The sequence below is a fragment of the Acinonyx jubatus genome, chromosome B1, assembly GCF_027475565.1.
Source record: "Acinonyx jubatus isolate Ajub_Pintada_27869175 chromosome B1, VMU_Ajub_asm_v1.0, whole genome shotgun sequence".
Classification (NCBI taxonomy): Eukaryota; Metazoa; Chordata; class Mammalia; order Carnivora; family Felidae; genus Acinonyx; species Acinonyx jubatus.
In genome coordinates, this window is record NC_069382.1 from 142,156,635 (window position 1) to 142,170,905 (window position 14,271).

The 14,271-nt window shown below is 40.3% G+C and overlaps 1 protein-coding gene and 1 pseudogene across 1 annotated transcript in view; both read left to right on the forward strand.

The window, feature by feature from the left end:
- The window catches only part of BTC (betacellulin), a 233,340-nt gene that overhangs the window by 207,105 nt on the left and 11,964 nt on the right, over positions 1–14,271 (forward strand). The gene's annotated exons all lie outside the window — the stretch shown is intronic.
- LOC128314281 (U1 small nuclear ribonucleoprotein C-like) overlaps positions 2,784–14,271 on the forward strand; it is a 70,917-nt pseudogene continuing 59,429 nt past the window's right edge.

Here is a 14,271-nt window from a genome sequence, read left to right on the forward strand (position 1 = left end):
AGGTAAAGAAGTTGGTTTATCTTATCTTCCGAAATATGTGGCTATTGATTTTTGGGCCTGTACTCATCCTTTTCCTTCCAACATAGGACCCATGCCATGGACACTACTGGCCTCCGATGGGATATCCTTGAGTTTTGGCCTCTGTTCCCCGCTGCTGTTGGTGCCGATGTACGGAGTCGCTCCTAACCCTTTGGAAACACAGGCATCCACAGCTGGGATCCATGACTGCTGAGCTAGCTTCTTGTTGAGAAGACACGTGGATGAGAAGACACGTGGATGTTGGGAACCAGGAAGGTGCCACCTAGGGGGCACTCTGACAGAACGCGCCATGGGGCTGTTTCCTCTCTGCTGCCACCAATCGCATTGGAGCAGGGCGCCTTGTGAAGTCGTCTCTCCTTGTGGTTCCAATGCCAATGGGGGCATAAGCTACTGCTTTTTCAGACTACTTTTTCTTCCATCTGAACTTTCTATCATTTCATTGCTCACTCTTCCCTCAGGGTGAAACCCATGGCAATGTGGGACTGGGTCTTTGAGAAGCAAGCAGAATCTTCATCTCTGTCTTGTGCTCATTTTCATAAAAAGTAAATATGGGTGTTAAGTGCTCTATCTCTGGAATTGATCTAACTGTGTTTAATGCCTGACTCGTCCACTTACCAGCTGTGTGTGACCTTGGGCAAAGCTCTTTCCAGGCCTTAGTTTACACATCATAAACCATTTTAATGGCGTCAACCTCATAGAGTTACCATGAAGTCTAAGTGAATTATACACGCAAAGCATCCAGGACAGTAGCTGAGAAATGGAAAGAGTGAATGCGTAGTGTTATAAACGTCTGAGCCTTACTGGTACTCAAAAAAGAGTTGTTTTCTCTGAGCTGCCTCCCCAATGGAAGCATTCCTGGGGCAGTAAATGAGGTCAGTCACAAACAGCATTTTCATTCTTACACTCTCATAGCCTCCTCTCCATATTAAAGATCTCTAAACTAGGAGAATTCAACTCAATGATATTAGAGATGAAAAACTGCTGCTGTCACATGAAGAAATGATTGAAAAATAAGGCCAAAAATGGTTGAAAACAAGTCTTAGGAGGTATATCAGGTAGTTAATTAGTAAGAACATTCTGTTCCCATTCTATATAATTGTCACTTTCATGACTAAGTTTACATTTGAAATTTCGTATTAGTTTTCTTAAAAGGGCCCCCCCAAAGTTTCACCCGTCTACAAAATCTGAATTTGTCACTAAAATGTTCTAAATCTTAAAAACAAACAAACAAACAAACCCATTAAAGGCTTCATGCACTCCATGGATGGCTCCATGCTTTCCTACAGTCCTGGGCAGTAGTTAAAGCTTTAGAGGCCTGAAGGGCAAAGATAGGCTGAAGTGCCTTAAAACAAACATTCCTCAGGAGAAAGGTCACACTTACAAGGGGTAAAGAGAGAAAGGATTTTTTTTTCCTATTGTCACCTATTTCAAATGAGGCAATGGCTTCCCAGATGTTCACAGAGCAACTCATGTTTATACCAAACTCACCACACCATATGCTAATGCAGCGTGATGATTCGTCTCTCTCCAAAACGCTCTCCCAAATGAGGTTTTGGCAAGCAAAGATTTTACTGTTCATTATTGTGCTTCAAGTTCCGGAATACAGTAGGCGTTAATAAGTGATTGTTGAATGAAAGAATAAATGAAAGAAGGAAAAATGACCGTGTTTTCTTAGCTACCTTCGACACTTGTTGGATGGAAGGCACAGAACCATAATATCTTTCCTCAGCATGATAACTACGGAGCATCCTTCAGCTCATGTTACTTAGAACTTTTATCCCAACACACATATAGCTTGCTAATGTAAACTGGAAACAAAATATGAAATGATATCTGTGAGAAGGCAAAATTTGTGTGGTTACAACTCAGCAAGATTTATGTTATTTATTTGTTTTAATAATTAAACATATCTGATACCTCCAGGAGGTGGTGCATTGAGTAGAATACACCAGAATGCACAAAACATTCCTATAACGAAAAGGGCAGCGTGAAAGGAAAAGATCTGCTCCTCTGGCAAGATCGTCTTCAGCTCCCACCCAGTTGAACTTCATACCCAGACTGAAGCTTGTCATTATGACCAAATGTATGTGTTTACCCTTGGCTTGCTACCTTAAGAGCTCATAATACTGGAGCCACCTTAACACTTAGGAATTTCCTGTAATGAGCTTAGGAGATGAGTTGAGGTGAGTTCCCAGAAGGAGCCCCAGAATCCAGCTCTTAGATTTATTTTCATACATCGTTCGTACATAGGTACTTTAGGAGTCAGTTACTGCCAGTTCAGTGCGATTTAAAAGCCCTGCTTTTGGGTTCATCGGTTCTCTTTTATAAGATTACTTGGAACTCACATAAGGAGGGTGCATGTGTCTGTGCCTGTGTGTGTGCACTGCCTAATACCTAATAGCTGCCTAAGAGCCTTGACTTGGAGCTAAACTTGCGCTAGTTATTTAATCTCTTCGGGCCTCAGTGTCCTCAAGTGTAACATGGAAATAATAATAGAACTCACTACCTCCCAGGTTTATTGTAAGGATCAAGTGAGTTCATGTATACACAGCACTTGGAACACGGTCTGGCACATAAGTGCTACCAAAGTGTTAGTTCTTTTTACCATTGTCATCAATACAGCATTCCATTCTCCTTTGGTCATGCGTATTGGGTTGTTGTACCAAATAGGGCAATGAAGGGCAAGCGTCTAAGTGGAAAGGATCACTGTGCGGCTTATTCCTTGAAACGTTTCAAGTTTTGTCATGACGTGGAGGAAGTTCTTGGAGCAGAAACTCCTCCGTGGAGATTCAGGGATGGAAAGACATGTGCCAGGAGACCAGCTCTTTGCTGGCGATCTAACTAATCATCTGGCTGCAGACTGGAAGCAGACAAGCAGACTAGGGGAGGCTGGAGACGGATATGCAACTCCAGAGAAGTTTTCTGAATATTCCATTGTTGCAAGGACTCATGAGAGAAAAGTACTCCAGCTGGAAACATGAAGGCAACATGTTAGGGTTTTAGCCAGTGGAAAATGGTATAATTTAAAATAATCTGGTTGCAAAACAACTCACACTAAGCTCATCAAATGCACTTACCCTTGTCTGAGTTCATCTTACTGGACTTATCCATGACATTTGATTTGAAACACTCTCCTTTCTTGACTTCCAGAAAGCCATGCTTGCCTGGTTTGCTTGTCACCTCCCTTGTTCACTCATTCTCAGAGCACTTTGCTTATCACCTGCCTCATCTCCAAGAGTTATAATTCCTTAGGACTTTATCCTAGCTTCTCTTCTCTCTCCTTATACTCTCCCCCTAGTGATCCCATCTGCTCTTACGGTTTAAAACACTATCTAGAGAATAACCAATTTCACATTTACATGTTGAGCCTAGACTCCTGTTCTAACTACAAAAATCATGATATGCTACTTTCTAATTAAACATCTCTATTTCCAGGTTTCTAATACAATATGCCTGGAAATGAACTTGTAATCTAATTTATCCCTTCTCTTGCCATTCTTAATAAAGGGCAACAGAAATATGAAATCTGAAATTCACCTTGGTTCTGTCTTCTTTGTCAGGCTCTATTTTCAAAATCTATCTAGAATACACACTGCTTTCCATTCTACTCTCACCATCATGACTCAAGCCACCTGATCTGCTATCTCGAAGACTGATAGCTTCCCACTTTTTCTTTCCTCTAATGTATTCTTCATAGAGGATCTTGAAAATTTTTCTAAACATGCACTAGAGCACAAGTGAAGAAAGCAAATGTAGAGAGGTCAAGTGAACAATGCGAAGTGACTAAGTGGAAGAATTTTCCATACAGGGTTTTCTCCTCTTTCTGATCTCAGCAGGGTTGCCGCCCCATTAATATATACATTAGTGCAAAAATGGTGGCCCTGCTCATAAGTATGTTTCACTGACTTTCAGAGTATTCTCACCATCCTCAATGATACCAGCACCTATTTGTGTATTTCACTCTGCTCCGATCCAATCCCAATCAGTGTGCTAGGACAGTTTGCTCTCAGCATTAGTTACCCTTCTGACACACAGGTCTGTGAGTTCCCCAACATTTTCCATGTAGAGATCTCAATACCCATTTCATGTCAGTCATCTGCTCATGTTACCATGATAACATTGGCTTCCACATCACTCAACACGGTCCCACCCATGTGTTTCAACATGAAATTCCTTTCTCTGATTGCAGTCTTGTCTTCTCCCACCTCTTCTAATTCCTAATAACTATGGGGACCCACTCCTGAGCCTTATCAAAGGCTCTAAGTCATCAGCCTCCTTCTTACCCACAATTTCATTACTATTTTTAAGGAAGCAACTGGCTTCATGCAGCCAAGATTTCATTTCAAGGAGGAAGCCATCCTTTCTCATTCCTCTGACAGAGCCAAAACTTACGTGGAAGAACCACAAAGCAACATAGCAGGGTCCCAAATGATATCATGATGTCACCCCTTGGTTGTCCCTTGTGAAGATGAGCATTTCTTTGGTTTATCTGTTTTTGATGTTCTATTGAATTAATCCTAATAGTTGTTTTAAAGCTTTTTCATTATTTAAAATTTGTTACTTAAAATTACTTAAATTTTCATCCCATTACACTTATTTTGAATAGAGTGGCTTTCTGATACTTTTGCTGAGTAAGTCAAAGTAAGTCATGCTAGAAAAATTCACTTTCTCTTTACGCACATTCACATTCCCTCCCTCCCTCCCTCCCTCCCTCCCTCCCTCCCTCCCTCCCTCCCTTTCTCTCTTTCTGTAACACACACACACACACACACACACACACACACACACACAAATAGAATAAAAAGTAAGCAAACTATATGCACTTCAGGATTCTTTAGAAGAAACAATTACATGCATTCAAACTTTCACTTTTCTTTAGATTTCAATCTGCAAAGACATGCTTTTCCAGTTTTCATATTACAAGCAACTACATTTGATATTATTAGAACTTCCTCTCCATCTGTAACAAGTTGACATATGTAATTAGCATATCACTAAAACCAGACAGCTAGCAAATTGTAAATGCAAAACCTATTTTTCTGATCAGATTGATGCCTCGTGCACATAAAATCCAATAACACCATCACCCTTCTAAGTCATAATCATTTTGTAGGAACCAATTTCTATAGAACTTTATGCACAGCTTTAAGTAATTTTGGTAAGGTTTCTACCAATTATAATATTAGGGTAATTTTTCCAAAAAAGGATTTAAATTTTGTATTCCGTGTCTTCATCATCAAGATAATCCTGTAATTAAACAGCTACATAATAAATTTATAAAAAGACCATAGCTCAAATTTATTTCAAGTTTACCATATGCAAAAAATAAGTACCTTACATATTCTCAATTATTTCAATCTTACGACAAGCCAGTTAGAAATGTACTACTGTTATCTCCATGTTAGAGTTAAGAAACTGAAGGTTATGTTACTTGACCAAGTTCACTCAGCTTGAACACACACTTTTAACTATGAAACTTTATATCTACTCTTGTTTGGCCTCATATTGTTGAATATACTGTAGGATGCTACCTATAAGTCAGAATGAGAAACCTAATTTTGAAAAGTAAGCATAAAGTAGTAGCATCAAATCAATGCCCATTGGTCCAATTCAGAAACAAAAAAGAGGACTCCTTCCAAAAAAGGTACGTGTACTTAGAATTTAATTATCTTTGGGGTGCCTGGGTATCTCAGTCAGTTAAGTGTCCAACTCGATCTTGGCTCAGGTTCGTGGAATTGGGCCTTGCCTTGGGCTCTGCTCTGACAGCACAGAGCCTGCTTGGGATCCTCTCTCTCTTTCCCTCTCTCTCTGCCCTCCCCCCGCTCTCATTCTCTCTGTCAAATAAATAAAAACATTTTAAATAAATAAATCAAATAATTTAATTATCTGTACTCACAAAGCCAATCTAAATAACTGAACGCCTACATAGGTGAACAACTACCTCAGTGTAGAAAATTATTGAAGTTTACGTCTGTTCACTTTCTCAGAAGTTTTTGATCCTTCACTGGGGGCTGAGCTGTTGGCTATAAAAAAAAATTTTCCTGGTACTTAAAATTACATATTCTGACATTTGTATTTATACCCAATACCTCATCCGCAGGACTAATTTGAACTTCTAATTTCGACTACATTTAGCGTCAATGGATTTTATTCACCAAAGTCCTCCTAAGATTTGACGTTGCGATTCGTCTCTTTTTACTGCTCAGCGAGTGAAGATGCTGGGCTCCAAGTCTAAAGACTCAGTTCAAGGCCTGGTTTTCCCCTCAATGGTTTGACCTTAGTTGGGCAAGCCGCTGACATTCGCTGAGTTTCACTTTTCTCACCGGCAAAGTGAAGATAATGATAGCTTCGCCTGCCTGCTCCACAAGGCAGGGAGAAGGGTCAGGAGAGATAAGGTGTATGACAGTGCTTCTGAACTGCAAAGCCCAGTGTAATGAAGGGTGTCTGTCACCATCCATCTGATTGTTCACGTGAAGGCAAGAAAATCGTCCCCCAGGAACAAGGGCATCAGACTCAGAACAGGGTTTAACTTAATTCCTTAAATAAAGTAAAAATAAAACATAAAGATACCTCTACAATATTGAAAAAAATTTTTTTTAACATTCCTCCTTCTGATTGTACCGATTTATTAATTGTATCAATTGGGAGGCATGACTTTGCTTTTTCCAGTTGTTTTGGCAACATAGAATTAATTAGCTCAGTATTCTTTGGAATTTTTTTTTAATGTTTCTCTCTCTTATTTTTGAGAGAGAAAGAGACAGAGTGCAAGCAGGGGAGAGACAGAAAAAGAGAGAGAGAGAGACACAGAATCTGAAATAGGCGCCAGGCTCTGCGCTGTCAGCACCGAGCCAGACAGACGTGGCGCCCGAACTCACAGACCGCGAGATCATGACCTGAGCCGAAGTCGGACGCTCAACCGACTGAGCCACCCAGGCGCCCCAAAAGGTACATAACTTTAAGCCAGCATTTGGATATCCCCCTGACAAGTTTTTTTTTTTTTTTAAACCAAATCTTTCACTGGAATTCACATATTCTTGAGAAGCCATGGGCACTGTTCGACCTGTGAGAGTTCTGCCACTTCCAGTAACAAGAGATGGGGTGCCTTAGTCTCATTCTTTTGAAGCTCATGACAGAGAAGAGGAGGTCATGTAGGGAAAATAGAAAACGTGAACGATGTAGCATTGAATGGCACACATAAAAATGTATCCTCTGTATCTCTTACTCTTTACCAAAGAACCTCCTTAGTGTTCTTATCACCGTCACCTTCCTAGCAATACAACTGGGAATTATAGCCCAAAGCTACACAGATATTATTCCATGATTGTATGTAAAAGAAGTAGACTGGCTTAAGAAATCAGAGAGTTTGACAAATGTCAACATAATATATTTCTTAGTAGCTTTTGTAATAGGGGTACTAGGAGACGAAATGATTCTTTTCTGAGTGAGGATTCCCACATGATTTTGACTGAATTAAAGTAGAAAGAGACCCCATTAGGAGCTCTAAGGTTACTAGCAATGAGAACCAAGACTTTCTCTGAGCCACAGCATGGTGTCTTCCAACATCATGGTGATTATGCCTGCTATGCTTTAATGAATCAAATGACATTTCATTCATTCATTCATTCATTCATCAAATCCTGGGCACCTGATGTATTCAAGAAAGTAAGCTAGACACTAAGGCAGACTTGTTGGTGTTTAAAATAGCCTCCATTTTGAAATGGGCACCCTCTTGCACTGTTGCTGGGAGTGCAAACTGGTATAGCTATTCTGGAAAACAGTGTGGAGGGAGTTCCTCAAAAAATTAATGGCCCAGCAATAGCACAACTAGGAATTTATCCAAAGGATACAAGAGTACTGATTCATAGGTGCTCTTGTACCCCAATGTTTATAGCAGTGCTTTCAACAATAGCAAAATTATGGGAAGAGCCTAAATGTCCATCAACTAATGAATGGATAAAGAAGATGTGGTTTATATATACAATGGGATACTACTTGGCAATGAGAAAGAATGAAATCTTGCCATTTGCAGCAACGCAGATGGAACTGGAAAGTATTATGTTGAGTGAAACAAGTCAGGCAGAGAAAGACAGGTATCATATGATTTCACTCATATGTGGAACTTGAGAAACTTAACAGAAGACCATGGGGGAGGGGAAGGGGAAAAATAGTTACAAACAGAGAGAGAGGGAGGCAAACCATAAGCGACTCTTAACTACGGAGGACAAACTGAGGGTTGATGGTGGGGGCAGTGGAGAGGGGAAAATGGGTAATGGGCTTTGAGTAGGGCACTTGTTGGGATGAGCCCTGGGTGTTGTATATAAGCGATGAATCACAGGAATCTACCCCTAAAACCAAGAGCATACTGGATACACTGTATGTTAGTCAACTTGACAATAAATTGTACTAAAAATAATAATAAAAAAAATAAAATAGCCTCCATTTTAAAATGGACTTAAAATCTAAGAGGTAGATTCATGACATCAACACCAAGAACACTAAAAACAAGTTGAAAATGTTGGGGCGCCTGGGTGGCTCAGTCGGTTGAGCGTCCGACTTCGGCTCAGGTCACGATCTCGCGGTCCGTGAGTTCGAGCCCCGTGTCAGGCTCTGTGCCGACTGCTCAGAGCCTGGAGCCTGTTTCAGATTCTGTGTCTCCCTCTCTCTCTGACCCTCCCCCGTTCATGCTCTGTCTCTCTCTGTCTCAAAAATAAATAAACGTTAAAAGAAAATTTTTTTAAATGTTAAGAGCCATAAGAGGCTAAAATAACATGATATAGAAATTCATGTCATGAGAGAGTGCTTTGAAACTTTAAAATGCTCTCCAGGTGTCCAGTTATCAACAGAGCTCAGGATATGTTGAAACTGAGGGGAGGGTCTTGACGACATGTTTCTGCAGGCCTTCCCTTACCCCTTATTTACTTGCTTAATAAAATAGGATAGAAATCAATTACCTAATACAGTCTCTTTCAAACTCTATATGCTCAGTAAATATTTGTTGAATAAATGAATGCTTAACCATCTTCTTCTCAATGTTATTTGAAGGAATACTTGGCAAAATTTACTCTTGTTAGAAATACACAAGTACCACTTAAATTATTCTTAACTAATAATTAGAATACTTCTACTGTTTTAGAATCTGTTTTAATTGAGTACATCTTATGCCATTTGTTCCAGAAGAAAGAGCCCATCTCATAGACTACTTTGTGGGTGCAGTATGAAAAAGTTGCATTGATTTGGGAACCAGAAACCCTGCATAAGAATCCTTGTTCTGATACCCACTGTCTTCAGGAAAACGACAGTTTTGTTCCTTAGTTTCCTGATTTGTAGAATAACAGACTAAAAGAGATGATGTTAGGATCCCTTTCAGCTTTAACATTTTTGTGCCTCCACACAGGAGATAATTAATAAAAAACATAAATTTTATAAAATGGACGTAAGTTCCAATGGGTTATTATCGTGTTTTAAAATATTGCTGTATTTTTTTGATTGATAACTTGTGTGAAATCTGTGAGATTATCAAAACTTTAAAAACACATCAAGATACTCTAACGTAGGTAAAAGCACTGACTTTGAGCCCTCCCCCACCTATCACCACTCACACAGTTTGGGCTACTTGGGGAGTGATCTGTGATCTGTGATGAGTTCTACAGAGTGAAGCCTTACTGAATGGCATAATTTTTAAGTGAATTGGAGTCATTCTGGGTAATCAAGGAAGAAACATTAAGCTAATTAAAAACACACCCACTTTTCCATTCTGCTAAACTTTGTTCAATGAGTGACAAAAACTGCCTGGCCAGCCACTTGCTGGAGCAGTACATTCAAACAATTTTATTAATAATAAATACAGGGTAGGGACGCCTGTGTGGCTCAGTCGGTTAAGCGACCGGTTTCGGCTCAGGTCGTGACCTTGAGATTCGTGGGTTTGAACCCCACATCAGGCTCTGTGCTGACAGCTCAGAGCCTGGAGCCTGCTTCGGATTCTGTGTCTCCCTCTCTCTGTTCCTCTCCTGATTGTGCTCTGTCTCTTTCTCTGAAAAATAAATAAACATTTAAAAAAATTAAAAAGTAATAAGTCAGGGTTTTAATGACACATCTAACATGTTACACACTAATCACAAGACTGTAATCAAAATGGTCTTTTAAACAGCGCATATATGATGATGATTGAATGAGCCTTCCTCAAGGTAGGAGATCTCAAGTATCCCAAAATAGTCAAAGTAGAAAGGCTATGTGGTATTTATTAAGTGTCTGCATTGTGTATGAATCTCTGCTGGGTTGGGCCATTAAGTACATTTACTCATTTTAAACCTGGTCAGAAACTAGTAAGCCTTGTAACCATTTGAAAGGTAAATAGTGTCAGAAAAGTAAGCCATGGAAAATGGCAGAGCTAATTAGATTTGAATTCAAGTCTCTGAAAATGGTTTGCCTACCACCATACCCCTCCGGTTAACTATGCTTAGTGTATAACGTATTTTAGGAGATAAAAATGTAAATTTTAAACGTCACTGTAAAGCATCTTATGCAAATCAAGAAGCCTTTTGATAATTCATGAGGTCCCATGCTTGGTGCTACCCAGATTCATTCTTGCTCCTGGAAAGCAGCACCCCCACCTACTTTCAATGCCAACTTTTGGCCTCCTTCTGGTTCTCTTTACATGTCACTTCCTGAACAGGCAAACATCGATTTCAAATGTATGAAATTCTCCTCTTACTCTTACAGCATCCTGTGCCTTTCCATATTAACCTTTATTCCACAGTCTTACACTCACACTGAACTGCAACATCCATGGGGCAGAAACCATATCTTTCCTGTTTATTACTGTGTCTCCATCACCCAGCATGTGGCTTGGCGTATGGCAGAGGTGCTCAAAAACACCTGTTGAATAAATAACACGTGTATGCGATATTGTGAAATGTGCTGTAAGATTCTCAAGAAGTATATGGCCTTTAGGTAGCCTATGCTGTGTAGAGTTTTGTCTTATAGGATGCTTTCCAAAATGAGAATATATGGTTTTCACTTATACGTGGACTCTAAAAAAACAAAACAGGGGCATGAACAAACAAAAAGCAGAAACAGACTTATAAATCCAGAGAACAAACGGATGGTTGCCAGAGGGGTGGGGGTGGGAGAACGGGAAAAATGGGAAAAGGGGAGTAGGAGATACAAGCTTCCGGTTATGGAAGGCATAAGTCTTTGTGATGAAAGATACAGCATAGGCAATACAGTCAGTGATACTGTAATAGACTTGTATGGTGACGGACGATAGCTACACTTGTGGTGAGCATAGCGTAATGTGTAGACTTGTCAAATCTCTATGTGATACACCTGACACTCATATAACACTGTGTGCCAACTATACCTCAATTTAAAAAAAGGAAAAAAAAAAGAAACGTTAAAGGTCTTGTTGTAGGTAACAAATTAAAGAGTACCTTAACAGATTAGAGAATGGAGACCCCAGTGTGGACTGAAACTGTTTCAGGGTAAATCATTTGTAATTGATTCATGACGTGTTGCCACATTTTGATTTGTTTACTCGGTTCCAGAGAACTTCTACAAATGGGGGGGGGGGGGGCTGCTTTCCTTAGTATATTGGGCCAAGCAGCACGTGATAAGGCCTCCTTTTCTCATGTGTCTATTTTGCTATACTTCCCACTGCCAAAAGATGGCAGTGTGTTCAAGAATGCAGCTTTCTTTTTAAGTCCGAGCTGACCAGCAGGCTAAATGGTTGGCTATTGTCCTAAAGAACTCACCGGACTTTGCAAGTTTCAGAAAGATATCCAAAGTGGAAACCCAGGGCTCCCCAGGGAAAATGTACTTGCCCGTTGGTTCCATTATCTGCTTTTGTTCAGGAGAGGAGAGCTCCTGGATGACGCTGTTGTTACCCAAAGATGAACAAACAAATTCGAGCCACAAATGAAAAAGATATTAATGCCAGAAATAAAGATATGGCTGGCTTCAAATTCCAAAGGCCAATACTATGATCAATCCATCTGTTGATTGCACAGATCTACTGCCTTCACTGACTGGTAAGCCAAGAGATGTCTCCTAAAATCTTTTTATTTTCTTTAATGGGAAGTTAGGATAGGCTTAATCTTCTTTACAAGCTATATTTTTTTCAAATTCAACTTACAGCAAAAATATGAATAAGGTTGAGTTTTGGCACAGATGTAGACTTGATTAGTTGTCCTTGAAGAAGGCTACCTCAGGCTCTAACTCACCCTTTTCTGCCCTCCATTAAGACTTTCTAGCTCTGTTCTCCAAGGACTATCTCTTTGTTGGAAAGAGTCTAATTAACAACTGCTAAATAATGAATAAGATGCACCGCATTGCTATTCATTAACTTATTTATTCATGATCTGTCACTCATGAATGGAGCTCCTGCTATGCACCAGCCACTGTCACATATTTTAACAACATGAAAGTCCTACTTTTTTTTAATGTTTATTTATTTATTTATTTATTTATTTATTTATTTATTTTTGAGAGAAAGCACAAGCAGAGGAGGGGCAGAGAGAGAGGGAGACACAGAATCTGAAGCAGGCTCCAGGCTCTGAGCTGTCAGCACAGAGCCCAACCCGGTGCTTGAACCCATGAACTGTGAGATCATGACCTGAGCCGAAGTCGATGCTCAACCGACTGAGCCACCCAGGCTCCCCAGGAACCCTACTTCCAAGGTCAAAGCTGGAGAGACAGATAATTAATGGTTAACAATAATACTGCTTCAGCTAAACTTTGAGGCAGAGCAAAGCAATTTGCTACGGCAATGCATATCAAACTTTAAGTATTTTAAGAGGATCGTGTTAATTTTTTGCATGCTTGTATCATAGCATCACACCTGGGCCATGATTGACATGTGCAGTAGATAGTTAGGCCTAAGCTTTATTGATGAGGTGCTGAGACAAGGTGATGGGACCAATCTCTCTTTGTGCCTATCATATCATCTGTTCACATATTGGAAAGAGAAATCCCTGCCTACCATGAGCTACCTCTGCCCATGACTGTAGAACTGAAACAGAAATTGTGCGTTTATTTTTACTCCATTTTACTGTTGGTCCTGAGGTGTAGAAGAAAGAAAGACTCATTAGACAGTAAGTCAATAAATGGAGATTGGAATAAGTTCCTGAAACTCAGATCTGCTCTTACTACAAAAAGGCCTGGGAGGTGCCATGTGGACGTTGGGAACTCATCCCTCACAGGGAATAGGCCTCATTTGTTTGGCTTGACTAATAAACATGACTCAGGCATGCATGCACACCAACAAGTGTTCATTTCCTTAAAACTTTGTTATGCTTTTGTTTGATGTGTTTCCCCCAGAGGTTTTTGTTTATCTCCAAAGCATCCCTTAAGCAGCATAAATACTTCTCTTAAGTTCTACCTTTATGGGTAAATGAATCAATATTGTTAGAATTTACTCTACATCTATTATTTAACTATTTTACACTAAACAGGCCAAACAAGAGGCGCCTGGGTGGCTCAGTCGGTTGAGCGTCCGACTTCGGCTCAGGTCACGATCTCTCAGTCTGTGTGTTCGAGCCCCGCGTCAGGCTCTGGGCTGATGGCTCAGAACCTGGAGCCTGCTTCCGATTCTGTGTCTCCCTCTCTCTCTGCCCCTCCCCCGTTCATGCTCTGTCTCTCTCTGTCTCAAAAATAAATAAATATTAAAAAAAAATTTTTTTTAAATAAATAAATAAACAGGCCAAACCACTGTTAGTTGCCTGGGTGATTTATCTGTAAGTGACCTGTGAGCCGGTTTCCATAACCATTCTTTTCTTGAGATCTTATTTTTCCCAAGGATAAAAGAAAGGTATTAGCAAGATTCTCTGTCTTCATGGCTTTGAATTCAGGTACATCAGGTACATCAGGAAAGAGCTCAGTGCAACCAAATAGGAAAATCACCCAAGGGATGGGGCCTTCGTTGCTGTGACTTCACTCCTGTAAACTGGGGACAAGCCAGTTTATCCGGCACAGCGAGCCAGGCGTGTGCCAGTTGAAGTTCCCAGGGAACAATGGCCTTCACTGTGCAAGCTGCCACGTGGGAAACAGATTTGTTGATGTTTTCTTTTATGTCATTTGGGGGAATAAAATATAGTTGCTCTTTTCTTTATTCGAATGCCATAGCGTCAGCAAGGAATGATAGCTTCCTGGTCCCAAAGGCAGGCCAGTTATTCCAGAAACTGTAAAATCCAGTGACCTGTTTTGGAGCTCTGTCACAATGGTGGCTGTTTTACCTCC